Raw genomic sequence first — 14,565 nt, forward strand, 5'->3', positions numbered from 1 at the left:
AACCCTAACCCTAACCCTAACCCTAACCCTAACCCTAACCCTAACCCTAACCCTAACCCTAACCAACCCTAACCCTAACCCTAACCCTAACCCTAACCCTAACCCTAACCCTAACCCTAACCCTAACCCTAACCCTAACCCTAACCCTAACCCTAACCCTAACCCTAACCCTAACCCTAACCCTAACCCTAACCCTAACCCTAACCCTAACCCTAAACCTAACCCTAACCTAACCCTAACCCTAACCCTAACCCTAACCCTAACCCTAACCCTAACCCCTAACCCTAACCCTAACCCTAACCCTAACCCTAACCCTAACCCTAACCCTAACCCTAACCCTAACCCTAACCCTAACCCTAACCCTAACCCTAACCCTAACCCTAACCCTAACCCTAACCCTAACCCTAACCCTAACCCTAACCCTAACCCTAACCCTAACCCTAACCCTAACCCTAACCCTAACCCTAACCCTAACCCTAACCCTAACCCTAACCCTAACCCTAACCCTAACCCTAACCCTAACCCTAACCCTAACCCTAACCCTAACCCTAACCCTAACCCTAACCCTAACCCTAACCCTAACCCCTAACCCTAACCCTAACCCTAACCCTAACCCTAACCCTAACCCTAACCCTAACCCTAACCCTAACCCTAACCCTAACCCTAACCCTAACCCTAACCCTAACAACCCTAACCCTACCCTAACCCTAACCCTAACCCTAACCCTAACCCTAACCCTAACCCTAACCCTAACCCTAACCCTAACCCTAACCCTAACCCTAACCCTAACCCTAACCCTAACCCTAACCCCTAACCCTAACCCTAACCCTAACCCTAACCCTAACCCTAACCCTAACCCTAACCCTAACCCTAACCCTAACCCTAACCCTAACCCTAACCCTAACCCTAACCCTAACCCTAACCCTAACCCTAACCCTAACCCTAACCCTAACCCTAACCCTAACCCTAACCCTAACCCTAACCCTAACCCTAACCCTAACCCTAACCCTAACCCTAACCCTAACCCTAACCCTAACCCTAACCCTAACCCTAACCCTAACCCTAACCCTAACCCTAACCCTAACCCTAACCCTAACCCTAACCCTAACCCTAACCCTAACCCTAACCCTAACCCTAACCCTAACCCTAACCCTAACCCTAACCCTAACCCTAACCCTAACCCTAACCCTAACCCTAACCCTAACCCTAACCCTAACCCTAACCCTAACCCTAACCCTAACCCTAACCCTAACCCTAACCCTAACCCCTAACCCTAACCCTAACCCTAACCCTAACCCTAACCCTAACCCCCCCTAACCCTAACCCTAACCCTAACCCTAACCCTAACCCTAACCCTAACCCTAACCCTAACCCTAACCCTAACCCTAACCCTAACCCTAACCCTAACCCTAACCCTAACCCTAACCCTAACCCTAACCCTAACCCTAACCCTAACCCTAACCCTAACCCTAACCCTAACCCTAACCCTAACCCTAACCCTAACCCTAACCCTAACCCTAACCCTAACCCTAACCCTAACCCTAACCCTAACCCTAACCCTAACCCTAACCCTAACCCTAACCCTAACCCTAACCCTAACCCTAACCCTAACCCTAACCCTAACCCTAACCCTAACCCTAACCCTAACCCTAACCCTAACCCTAACCCTAACCCTAACCCTAACCCTAACCCTAACCCTAACCCTAACCCTAACCCTAACCCTAACCCTAACCCTAACCCTAACCCTAACCCTAACCCTAACCCTAACCCTAACCCTAACCCTAACCCTAACCCTAACCCTAACCCTAACCCTAACCCTAACCCTAACCCTAACCCTAACCCTAACCCTAACCCTAACCCTAACCCTAACCCTAACCCTAACCCTAACCCTAACCCTAACCCTAACCCTAACCCTAACCCTAACCCTAACCCTAACCCTAACCCTAACCCTAACCCTAACCCTAACCCTAACCCTAACCCTAACCCTAACCCTAACCCTAACCCTAACCCTAACCCTAACCCTAACCCTAACCCTAACCCTAACCCTAACCCTAACCCTAACCCTAACCCTAACCCTAACCCTAACCCTAACCCTAACCCTAACCCTAACCCTAACCCTAACCCTAACCCTAACCCTAACCCTAACCCTAACCCTAACCCTAACCCTAACCCTAACCCTAACCCTAACCCTAACCCTAACCCTAACCCTAACCCTAACCCTAACCCTAACCCTAACCCTAACCCTAACCCTAACCCTAACCCTAACCCTAACCCTAACCCTAACCCTAACCCTAACCCTAACCCTAACCCTAACCCTAACCCTAACCCTAACCCTAACCCTAACCCTAACCCTAACCCTAACCCTAACCCTAACCCTAACCCTAACCCTAACCCTAACCCTAACCCTAACCCTAACCCTAACCCTAACCCTAACCCTAACCCTAACCCTAACCCTAACCCTAACCCTAACCCTAACCCTAACCCTAACCCTAACCCTAACCCTAACCCTAACCCTAACCCTAACCCTAACCCTAACCCTAACCCTAACCCTAACCCTAACCCTAACCCTAACCCTAACCCTAACCCTAACCCTAACCCTAACCCTAACCCTAACCCTAACCCTAACCCTAACCCTAACCCTAACCCTAACCCTAACCCTAACCCTAACCCTAACCCTAACCCTAACCCTAACCCTAACCCTAACCCTAACCCTAACCCTAACCCTAACCCTAACCCTAACCCTAACCCTAACCCTAACCCTAACCCTAACCCTAACCCTAACCCTAACCCTAACCCTAACCCTAACCCTAACCCTAACCCTAACCCTAACCCTAACCCTAACCCTAACCCTAACCCTAACCCTAACCCTAACCCTAACCCTAACCCTAACCCTAACCCTAACCCTAACCCTAACCCTAACCCTAACCCTAACCCTAACCCTAACCCTAACCCTAACCCTAACCCTAACCCTAACCCTAACCCTAACCCTAACCCTAACCCTAACCCTAACCCTAACCCTAACCCTAACCCTAACCCTAACCCTAACCCTAACCCTAACCCTAACCCTAACCCTAACCCTAACCCTAACCCTAACCCTAACCCTAACCCTAACCCTAACCCTAACCCTAACCCTAACCCTAACCCTAACCCTAACCCTAACCCTAACCCTAACCCTAACCCTAACCCTAACCCTAACCCTAACCCTAACCCTAACCCTAACCCTAACCCTAACCCTAACCCTAACCCTAACCCTAACCCTAACCCTAACCCTAACCCTAACCCTAACCCTAACCCTAACCCTAACCCTAACCCTAACCCTAACCCTAACCCTAACCCTAACCCTAACCCTAACCCTAACCCTAACCCTAACCCTAACCCTAACCCTAACCCTAACCCTAACCCTAACCCTAACCCTAACCCTAACCCTAACCCTAACCCTAACCCTAACCCTAACCCTAACCCTAACCCTAACCCTAACCCTAACCCTAACCCTAACCCTAACCCTAACCCTAACCCTAACCCTAACCCTAACCCTAACCCTAACCCTAACCCTAACCCTAACCCTAACCCTAACCCTAACCCTAACCCTAACCCTAACCCTAACCCTAACCCTAACCCTAACCCTAACCCTAACCCTAACCCTAACCCTAACCCTAACCCTAACCCTAACCTAACCCTAACCCTAACCCTAACCCTAACCCTAACCCTAACCCTAACCCTAACCCTAACCCTAACCCTAACCCTAACCCTAACCCTAACCCTAACCCTAACCCTAACCTAACCCTAACCCTAACCCTAACCCTAACCCTAACCCTAACCCTAACCCTAACCCTAACCCTAACCCTAACCCTAACCCTAACCCTAACCCTAACCCTAACCCTAACCCTAACCCTAACCCTAACCCTAACCCTAACCCTAACCCTAACCCTAACCCTAACCCTAACCCTAACCCTAACCCTAACCCTAACCCTAACCCTAACCCTAACCCTAACCCTAACCCTAACCCTAACCCTAACCCTAACCCTAACCCTAACCCTAACCCTAACCCTAACCCTAACCCTAACCCTAACCCTAACCCTAACCCTAACCCTAACCCTAACCCTAACCCTAACCTAACCCTAACCCTAACCCTAACCCTAACCCTAACCCTAACCCTAACCCCCTAACCCTAACCCTAACCCTAACCCTAACCCTAACCCTAACCCTAACCCTAACCCTAACCCTAACCCTAACCCTAACCCTAACCCTAACCCTAACCCTAACCCTAACCCTAACCCCTAACCCTAACCCTAACCCTAACCCTAACCCTAACCCTAACCCTAACCCTAACCCTAACCCTAACCCTAACCCTAACCCCTAACCCTAACCCTAACCCTAACCCTAACCCTAACCCTAACCCTAACCCTAACCCCTAACCCTAACCCTAACCCTAACCCTAACCCCTAACCCTAACCCTAACCCCCCCCCTAACCCTAACCCTAACCCCTAACCCTAACCCTAACCCTAACCCTAACCCTAACCCCTAACCCTAACCCTAACCCTAACCCTAACCCTAACCCCTAACCCTAACCCTAACCCTAACCCTAACCCCTAACCCTAACCCTAACCCCCTAACCCTAACCCTAACCCTAACCCTAACCCTAACCCTAACCCTAACCCTAACCCTAACCCTAACCCTAACCCTAACCCTAACCCTAACCCTAACCCTAACCCTAACCCTAACCCTAACCCTAACCCTAACCCTAACCCCTAACCCTAACCCTAACCCTAACCCTAACCCTAACCCTAACCCTAACCCTAACCCTAACCCTAACCCTAACCCTAACCCTAACCCTAACCCTAACCCTAACCCTAACCCTAACCCTAACCCTAACCCTAACCCTAACCCTAACCCTAACCCTAACCCTAACCCTAACCCTAACCCCTAACCCTAACCCTAACCCTAACCCTAACCCTAACCCTAACCCTAACCCTAACCCTAACCCTAACCCTAACCCTAACCCTAACCCTAACCCTAACCCTAACCCTAACCCTAACCCTAACCCTAACCCTAACCCTAACCCTAACCCTAACCCTAACCCTAACCCTAACCCTAACCCTAACCCTAACCCTAACCCTAACCCTAACCCTAACCCTAACCCTAACCCTAACCCCTAACCCTAACCCTAACCCTAACCCCTAACCCCAATCCCATTTGTTAAGTTTTTCTTTATAAAAACCCTATTTCTGATGTTTTTCCTTGTTTTAGGTGTCGGAAATAAACGGATTTCGAATTTCTGATGTTTTTCCTTATAAGAACCCTATTTCTTAAGTTTCTCTTCATAAAAACCCTATTTCTGATGTTTTTCTTTGTTTTAGGTGTCGGAAATAAGCGGATTTCGAATTTCTGATGTTTTTCCTTGTAAGAACCCTATTTCTTATGTTTTTCTTTATAATAACACTATTTCACATGTTTTTCTTTATAATGACCTTATTTCTTATGTTTTTCTTCACTTTAGGTGTCGGAAATAGATGGATTTCTTATTTTCTTCAGTTTATCCTTATTTTAGGCGTCGAAAATAGACGGAAACCCGTTTGTTATGTTTTTCTTTATATTAGGTGTAGGAAATAGACGGATATCACATAGACATAACGTTAGGTGTCGGAAAAGCACGGAGTTCCCATTAATATAGGGTTATACGCCGAATAATAGGGTAAAATCGCCCGAAATAGGGTAAAATCATCGAGTGTAGGGTAATTAAGGTCAAAGTAGGGTAAAACCGAGTCTGGCACTCTTTTAACGGTCCAATAACACTATCATAGGGTCAAATAGGGTCAAAAACTGGGAATCCGTGCCTAGGTACGGTACTGCAGACTGCCCAAAACGGATAACTCGGGACCAGGGTGCCAACTCGTCCTTAATGCTCTAATACATCCCAAATACTCGCGTGCATCCACTACTTCCATTGATATGTGTACAAAGTCGAATTGCCATAGGGTTTGTGCACAAGCCCTGGCCCTATGCGTTAACGCATATACACACTTGAAAAAACGACGAAGTACAAACCCATTCCCTTATATGTGACCCATATTGACTTATATGTTTTTTACACGTTTTAGACCATTTTAGAATTTCTTATGTTTTTCTTTATTTTTAGGTGTCGGAAATAGACAACTTTTGGCCATAACTCATGACCCAAATGACCTTTGACCTTGACCTTTGAGGTCAGAGGTTATGACCTCCCCCGGAAGTTTTTGACTAAGTCACAATGTTATGCTCCCGAGGGGTCAAAGGTTATGACCTCTCAAAGTTTTTTCCCTATACTTTGTGCAGTAACCTTTTACCCTGTGACCTTTGACCCCAAGGGAGCATAACCTTGTGACCCCACCAACAGTTGTGGGGGGTCATGACCTTTGACCTCAGGGGTCACCGACCTTATACTCCGAGGTCGGCCTACAGAAGATCCCTTAACTCTAACCCTAACCCTAACCCTAACCCTAACCCTAACCCTAACCCTAACCCTAACCCCTAACCCTAACCCTAACCCTAACCCTAACCCTAACCCCTAACCCTAACCCCTAACCCTAACCCTAACCCTAACCCTAACCCTAACCCTAACCCTAACCCTAACCCTAACCCTAACCCCTAACCCTAACCCCTAACCCCAATCCCATTTGTTAAGTTTTTCTTTATAAAAACCCTATTTCTGATGTTTTTCCTTGTTTTAGGTGTCGGAAATAAACGGATTTCGAATTTCTGATGTTTTTCCTTATAAGAACCCTATTTCTTAAGTTTCTCTTCATAAAAACCCTATTTCTGATGTTTTTCTTTGTTTTAGGTGTCGGAAATAAGCGGATTTCGAATTTCTGATGTTTTTCCTTGTAAGAACCCTATTTCTTATGTTTTTCTTTATAATAACACTATTTCACATGTTTTTCTTTATAATGACCTTATTTCTTATGTTTTTCTTCACTTTAGGTGTCGGAAATAGATGGATTTCTTATTTTCTTCAGTTTATCCTTATTTTAGGCGTCGAAAATAGACGGAAACCCGTTTGTTATGTTTTTCTTTATATTAGGTGTAGGAAATAGACGGATATCACATAGACATAACGTTAGGTGTCGGAAAAGCACGGAGTTCCCATTAATATAGGGTTATACGCCGAATAATAGGGTAAAATCGCCCGAAATAGGGTAAAATCATCGAGTGTAGGGTAATTAAGGTCAAAGTAGGGTAAAACCGAGTCTGGCACTCTTTTAACGGTCCAATAACACTATCATAGGGTCAAATAGGGTCAAAAACTGGGAATCCGTGCCTAGGTACGGTACTGCAGACTGCCCAAAACGGATAACTCGGGACCAGGGTGCCAACTCGTCCTTAATGCTCTAATACATCCCAAATACTCGCGTGCATCCACTACTTCCATTGATATGTGTACAAAGTCGAATTGCCATAGGGTTTGTGCACAAGCCCTGGCCCTATGCGTTAACGCATATACACACTTGAAAAAACGACGAAGTACAAACCCATTCCCTTATATGTGACCCATATTGACTTATATGTTTTTTACACGTTTTAGACCATTTTAGAATTTCTTATGTTTTTCTTTATTTTTAGGTGTCGGAAATAGACAACTTTTGGCCATAACTCATGACCCAAATGACCTTTGACCTTGACCTTTGAGGTCAGAGGTTATGACCTCCCCCGGAAGTTTTTGACTAAGTCACAATGTTATGCTCCCGAGGGGTCAAAGGTTATGACCTCTCAAAGTTTTTTCCCTATACTTTGTGCAGTAACCTTTTACCCTGTGACCTTTGACCCCAAGGGAGCATAACCTTGTGACCCCACCAACAGTTGTGGGGGGTCATGACCTTTGACCTCAGGGGTCACCGACCTTATACTCCGAGGTCGGCCTACAGAAGATCCCTTAACTCTAACCCTAACCCTAACCCTAACCCCTAACCCCAATCCCATTTGTTAAGTTTTTCTTTATAAAAACCCTATTTCTGATGTTTTTCCTTGTTTTAGGTGTCGGAAATAAACGGATTTCGAATTTCTGATGTTTTTCCTTATAAGAACCCTATTTCTTAAGTTTCTCTTCATAAAAACCCTATTTCTGATGTTTTTCTTTGTTTTAGGTGTCGGAAATAAGCGGATTTCGAATTTCTGATGTTTTTCCTTGTAAGAACCCTATTTCTTATGTTTTTCTTTATAATAACACTATTTCACATGTTTTTCTTTATAATGACCTTATTTCTTATGTTTTTCTTCACTTTAGGTGTCGGAAATAGATGGATTTCTTATTTTCTTCAGTTTATCCTTATTTTAGGCGTCGAAAATAGACGGAAACCCGTTTGTTATGTTTTTCTTTATATTAGGTGTAGGAAATAGACGGATATCACATAGACATAACGTTAGGTGTCGGAAAAGCACGGAGTTCCCATTAATATAGGGTTATACGCCGAATAATAGGGTAAAATCGCCCGAAATAGGGTAAAATCATCGAGTGTAGGGTAATTAAGGTCAAAGTAGGGTAAAACCGAGTCTGGCACTCTTTTAACGGTCCAATAACACTATCATAGGGTCAAATAGGGTCAAAAACTGGGAATCCGTGCCTAGGTACGGTACTGCAGACTGCCCAAAACGGATAACTCGGGACCAGGGTGCCAACTCGTCCTTAATGCTCTAATACATCCCAAATACTCGCGTGCATCCACTACTTCCATTGATATGTGTACAAAGTCGAATTGCCATAGGGTTTGTGCACAAGCCCTGGCCCTATGCGTTAACGCATATACACACTTGAAAAAACGACGAAGTACAAACCCATTCCCTTATATGTGACCCATATTGACTTATATGTTTTTTACACGTTTTAGACCATTTTAGAATTTCTTATGTTTTTCTTTATTTTTAGGTGTCGGAAATAGACAACTTTTGGCCATAACTCATGACCCAAATGACCTTTGACCTTGACCTTTGAGGTCAGAGGTTATGACCTCCCCCGGAAGTTTTTGACTAAGTCACAATGTTATGCTCCCGAGGGGTCAAAGGTTATGACCTCTCAAAGTTTTTTCCCTATACTTTGTGCAGTAACCTTTTACCCTGTGACCTTTGACCCCAAGGGAGCATAACCTTGTGACCCCACCAACAGTTGTGGGGGGTCATGACCTTTGACCTCAGGGGTCACCGACCTTATACTCCGAGGTCGGCCTACAGAAGATCCCTTAACTCTAACCCTAACCCTAACCCTAACCCTAACCCTAACCCTAACCCTAACCCCTAACCCTAACCCCTAACCCCAATCCCATTTGTTAAGTTTTTCTTTATAAAAACCCTATTTCTGATGTTTTTCCTTGTTTTAGGTGTCGGAAATAAACGGATTTCGAATTTCTGATGTTTTTCCTTATAAGAACCCTATTTCTTAAGTTTCTCTTCATAAAAACCCTATTTCTGATGTTTTTCTTTGTTTTAGGTGTCGGAAATAAGCGGATTTCGAATTTCTGATGTTTTTCCTTGTAAGAACCCTATTTCTTATGTTTTTCTTTATAATAACACTATTTCACATGTTTTTCTTTATAATGACCTTATTTCTTATGTTTTTCTTCACTTTAGGTGTCGGAAATAGATGGATTTCTTATTTTCTTCAGTTTATCCTTATTTTAGGCGTCGAAAATAGACGGAAACCCGTTTGTTATGTTTTTCTTTATATTAGGTGTAGGAAATAGACGGATATCACATAGACATAACGTTAGGTGTCGGAAAAGCACGGAGTTCCCATTAATATAGGGTTATACGCCGAATAATAGGGTAAAATCGCCCGAAATAGGGTAAAATCATCGAGTGTAGGGTAATTAAGGTCAAAGTAGGGTAAAACCGAGTCTGGCACTCTTTTAACGGTCCAATAACACTATCATAGGGTCAAATAGGGTCAAAAACTGGGAATCCGTGCCTAGGTACGGTACTGCAGACTGCCCAAAACGGATAACTCGGGACCAGGGTGCCAACTCGTCCTTAATGCTCTAATACATCCCAAATACTCGCGTGCATCCACTACTTCCATTGATATGTGTACAAAGTCGAATTGCCATAGGGTTTGTGCACAAGCCCTGGCCCTATGCGTTAACGCATATACACACTTGAAAAAACGACGAAGTACAAACCCATTCCCTTATATGTGACCCATATTGACTTATATGTTTTTTACACGTTTTAGACCATTTTAGAATTTCTTATGTTTTTCTTTATTTTTAGGTGTCGGAAATAGACAACTTTTGGCCATAACTCATGACCCAAATGACCTTTGACCTTGACCTTTGAGGTCAGAGGTTATGACCTCCCCCGGAAGTTTTTGACTAAGTCACAATGTTATGCTCCCGAGGGGTCAAAGGTTATGACCTCTCAAAGTTTTTTCCCTATACTTTGTGCAGTAACCTTTTACCCTGTGACCTTTGACCCCAAGGGAGCATAACCTTGTGACCCCACCAACAGTTGTGGGGGGTCATGACCTTTGACCTCAGGGGTCACCGACCTTATACTCCGAGGTCGGCCTACAGAAGATCCCTTAACTCTAACCCTAACCCTAACCCTAACCCTAACCCTAACCCTAACCCTAACCCCTAACCCTAACCCCTAACCCCAATCCCATTTGTTAAGTTTTTCTTTATAAAAACCCTATTTCTGATGTTTTTCCTTGTTTTAGGTGTCGGAAATAAACGGATTTCGAATTTCTGATGTTTTTCCTTATAAGAACCCTATTTCTTAAGTTTCTCTTCATAAAAACCCTATTTCTGATGTTTTTCTTTGTTTTAGGTGTCGGAAATAAGCGGATTTCGAATTTCTGATGTTTTTCCTTGTAAGAACCCTATTTCTTATGTTTTTCTTTATAATAACACTATTTCACATGTTTTTCTTTATAATGACCTTATTTCTTATGTTTTTCTTCACTTTAGGTGTCGGAAATAGATGGATTTCTTATTTTCTTCAGTTTATCCTTATTTTAGGCGTCGAAAATAGACGGAAACCCGTTTGTTATGTTTTTCTTTATATTAGGTGTAGGAAATAGACGGATATCACATAGACATAACGTTAGGTGTCGGAAAAGCACGGAGTTCCCATTAATATAGGGTTATACGCCGAATAATAGGGTAAAATCGCCCGAAATAGGGTAAAATCATCGAGTGTAGGGTAATTAAGGTCAAAGTAGGGTAAAACCGAGTCTGGCACTCTTTTAACGGTCCAATAACACTATCATAGGGTCAAATAGGGTCAAAAACTGGGAATCCGTGCCTAGGTACGGTACTGCAGACTGCCCAAAACGGATAACTCGGGACCAGGGTGCCAACTCGTCCTTAATGCTCTAATACATCCCAAATACTCGCGTGCATCCACTACTTCCATTGATATGTGTACAAAGTCGAATTGCCATAGGGTTTGTGCACAAGCCCTGGCCCTATGCGTTAACGCATATACACACTTGAAAAAACGACGAAGTACAAACCCATTCCCTTATATGTGACCCATATTGACTTATATGTTTTTTACACGTTTTAGACCATTTTAGAATTTCTTATGTTTTTCTTTATTTTTAGGTGTCGGAAATAGACAACTTTTGGCCATAACTCATGACCCAAATGACCTTTGACCTTGACCTTTGAGGTCAGAGGTTATGACCTCCCCTGGAAGTTTTTGACTAAGTCACAATGTTATGCTCCCGAGGGGTCAAAGGTTATGACCTCTCAAAGTTTTTTCCCTATACTTTGTGCAGTAACCTTTTACCCTGTGACCTTTGACCCCAAGGGAGCATAACCTTGTGACCCCACCAACAGTTGTGGGGGGTCATGACCTTTGACCTCAGGGGTCACCGACCTTATACTCCGAGGTCGGCCTACAGAAGATCCCTTAACTCTAACCCTAACCCTAACCCTAACCCTAACCCTAACCCTAACCCTAACCCTAACCCTAGAAGCCCTCGAAGCCCTAACCCTAGAAGCCCTCGAAGCCCTAACCCTAGGTCGTGTAACTTCTCTTCATTGCTTCATTCCCCCTCCTTGTTCGTCCCACCCACCCAATGTTTATTTCATTTATATATGCCTCTTTTTTTCCAGTTTCCACATCACTATTTGCTATTTTTTCCAGTCAACACTAGGTTTGATTCTACAATTGCGCATGCTCTTGACATTGTAAATATTCATTACCTATTTAAATTTCAACTCCCAATTTGATCAAGAACTCTGCCGCTCGCACACTCAAAAGAACGAAATCATCTTCCTACATAACACCCATCTTGCGCAAACTTCATTGGCTACCAATCCAGTACCGCATCCATTACAAAGTTCTTCTTACTTTCAAAGCTCTTCATGGCTTAGCCCCACTTTATCTGAAGGAAATGGTTCAACATCGTCAAGTGAGACCAGGTCTGAGGTCGTCGTCATCCAATATTCTGTTTGTCCCGAAGACTCGTTTGGCGACCTACGGAGACCGTGCATTTTCCAGCTCTGCACCGCGTCTCTGGAACTCGTTACCGGACGAGTTAAGGGTAATACACCTATTATCTCTCTTCACACGCCAACTAAAGACCCACCTCTTCAATCAGTTTCTTTCTCACACATAAAGACCTCTACCTTCACACACACTGACTTTTCACTAACCGGCGCCTTTGAATGACTATTATTGTCAGATACTGTGCGCCTTACACATGCTTTGTTATTATTATTATTATTATTAATAAGTACCTAACAATTCTGACCCTTGACACCCTTCTATGCTGATGAGTTGACAACATCCGTCTTTTTAATACTGCGCTATATTGTACCATTTATTGAACAACAGTTTCAAATGTACACGAGCTTGTCATCTTTCGTCACAATAGAATCAACTGTTGCATTGAAAACAGTATTCTTTATCAACTAAAAAAAAAACATTTCTTCTTATAACTCTTGAACAAAATCACCAAACAATGTACTTTTCATTTCCAAGCACAATAATCAGCATTTGCGTAACCGTTACATAAGCAGAGTATCCAGCAATTCTCTTTGTTTGGCCCAAAAAGTGTTAACGTGTACCAAATTATGCAATTTATGACAAATGGTACCGAGAAAAAAAAGGTGCACTTTTGTGTACGTGTGAGGTTAGTGTGAATCACACCTTGCACGTATACAAAAATGCAACTGTTTTCGGTATGCCTGGAATGCCATCACAGGTTTTATAATGAATATGAAACTTTGCACTATCATAACAACGGAGAAGGCACCAAAACACCTTTCAAATTGGAAAATAAAACTTGAAAATAAGGTTAAATGTGACACAAAGATGTATATATTTTCAAGGTTTGCATTGAAAACTTACTTTGCATGGGCCCTTTGAATACGGCAAGTGGTTGGTCAAACATACGCAAGAATTTTAAGAAATACGTGTTCCCGATGCACAATCATTACCAAACATACGTGTCCCAATGTCTTGCACGTCAAGAAATCGTCAACGTAAAGATGCCACTTGCTCAAACGTTTAAACAAGTAGAAAAGATCAACAGTGAAAAAGAAAGTATCTTAGTCCCTTTCAATTAACTAATTTGTTACATCTTGTTGTCCCTCATATCGGTAACATTTGTAAATTTTACAGTCATCAAGTTTTTTTTTTGGGGGGGGAATGAACCTCGGAGAAAAATAGGAAAATATATCGATTAAAATTCTTTACTAATTTTAATGACCAAACGATGAAAGCGATTGCCCATAAATGAATGAGAAACGAAAAGCATGGTTATACGTTATAAGCGCACAGATGTTCGCTATTTGAACGCCTCTACCGTCAAAAGTTTGCAAAGAGTTAATTTAAGACTCCTACAAATTCAATCTTGAATGCACCAAAACGAAATAGGATGCCCGAAAACGAAAACGAACATTCAGAGTAAAATCTTGGCTGCCTTAAAATGAAATTGAATGAAACCAAAATGAAAAAGAAACCCTGATTTGACCACATGTGCGAAACTCACGCGAAATTGATTGGCTGATAATGAAAATGAGTAGAAAAATTCGGAAATTCGCCGGGAAAACCTAACTACCAATCTTACTTTCTATTCATTGAACGACATTTCGGGATTGTACTCGACATTACTTGATCTCCGCCTCTATCAATAGACATTTTAGATGAATTCAAAGTCAACGAAATCATGAATTAGCCAACATAATTGGAAGTACACATTACCTTTAACATCCAATTTCCTATTTAAAGGTAGCAATTATTTCAATCTCAAATCACCGTTCGCCATTGTGATATTATAGTCAAAACTAGCTTCAGTAAATCTGTATATTCTTTATTAATATTCAAACTCTCCCCACAATGTCTGACAAGTCGATGGCAATTCTTTACATTTTTAGGATTAAAACTCGACAAAAAACATCAGTCTTGTTCATTCTCCGGATTCACATGGACCATTTTATTATTTTTTTTGGAATCTACACGAGCTTGTGAACTTCCGGCTTTTCCTTATGGTCAAACTTAAAATCAGAGTTTTTTCAATGAAAGCAGAATGATCATGTTCACGTAGCAGTTACATATGTACATTGACAGTTTTATTGGGGAGACTA

The sequence above is a fragment of the Patiria miniata genome, unplaced genomic scaffold (assembly GCF_015706575.1).
Source record: "Patiria miniata isolate m_02_andy unplaced genomic scaffold, ASM1570657v1 HiC_scaffold_5, whole genome shotgun sequence".
In the NCBI taxonomy this organism is placed as follows: Eukaryota; Metazoa; Echinodermata; class Asteroidea; order Valvatida; family Asterinidae; genus Patiria; species Patiria miniata.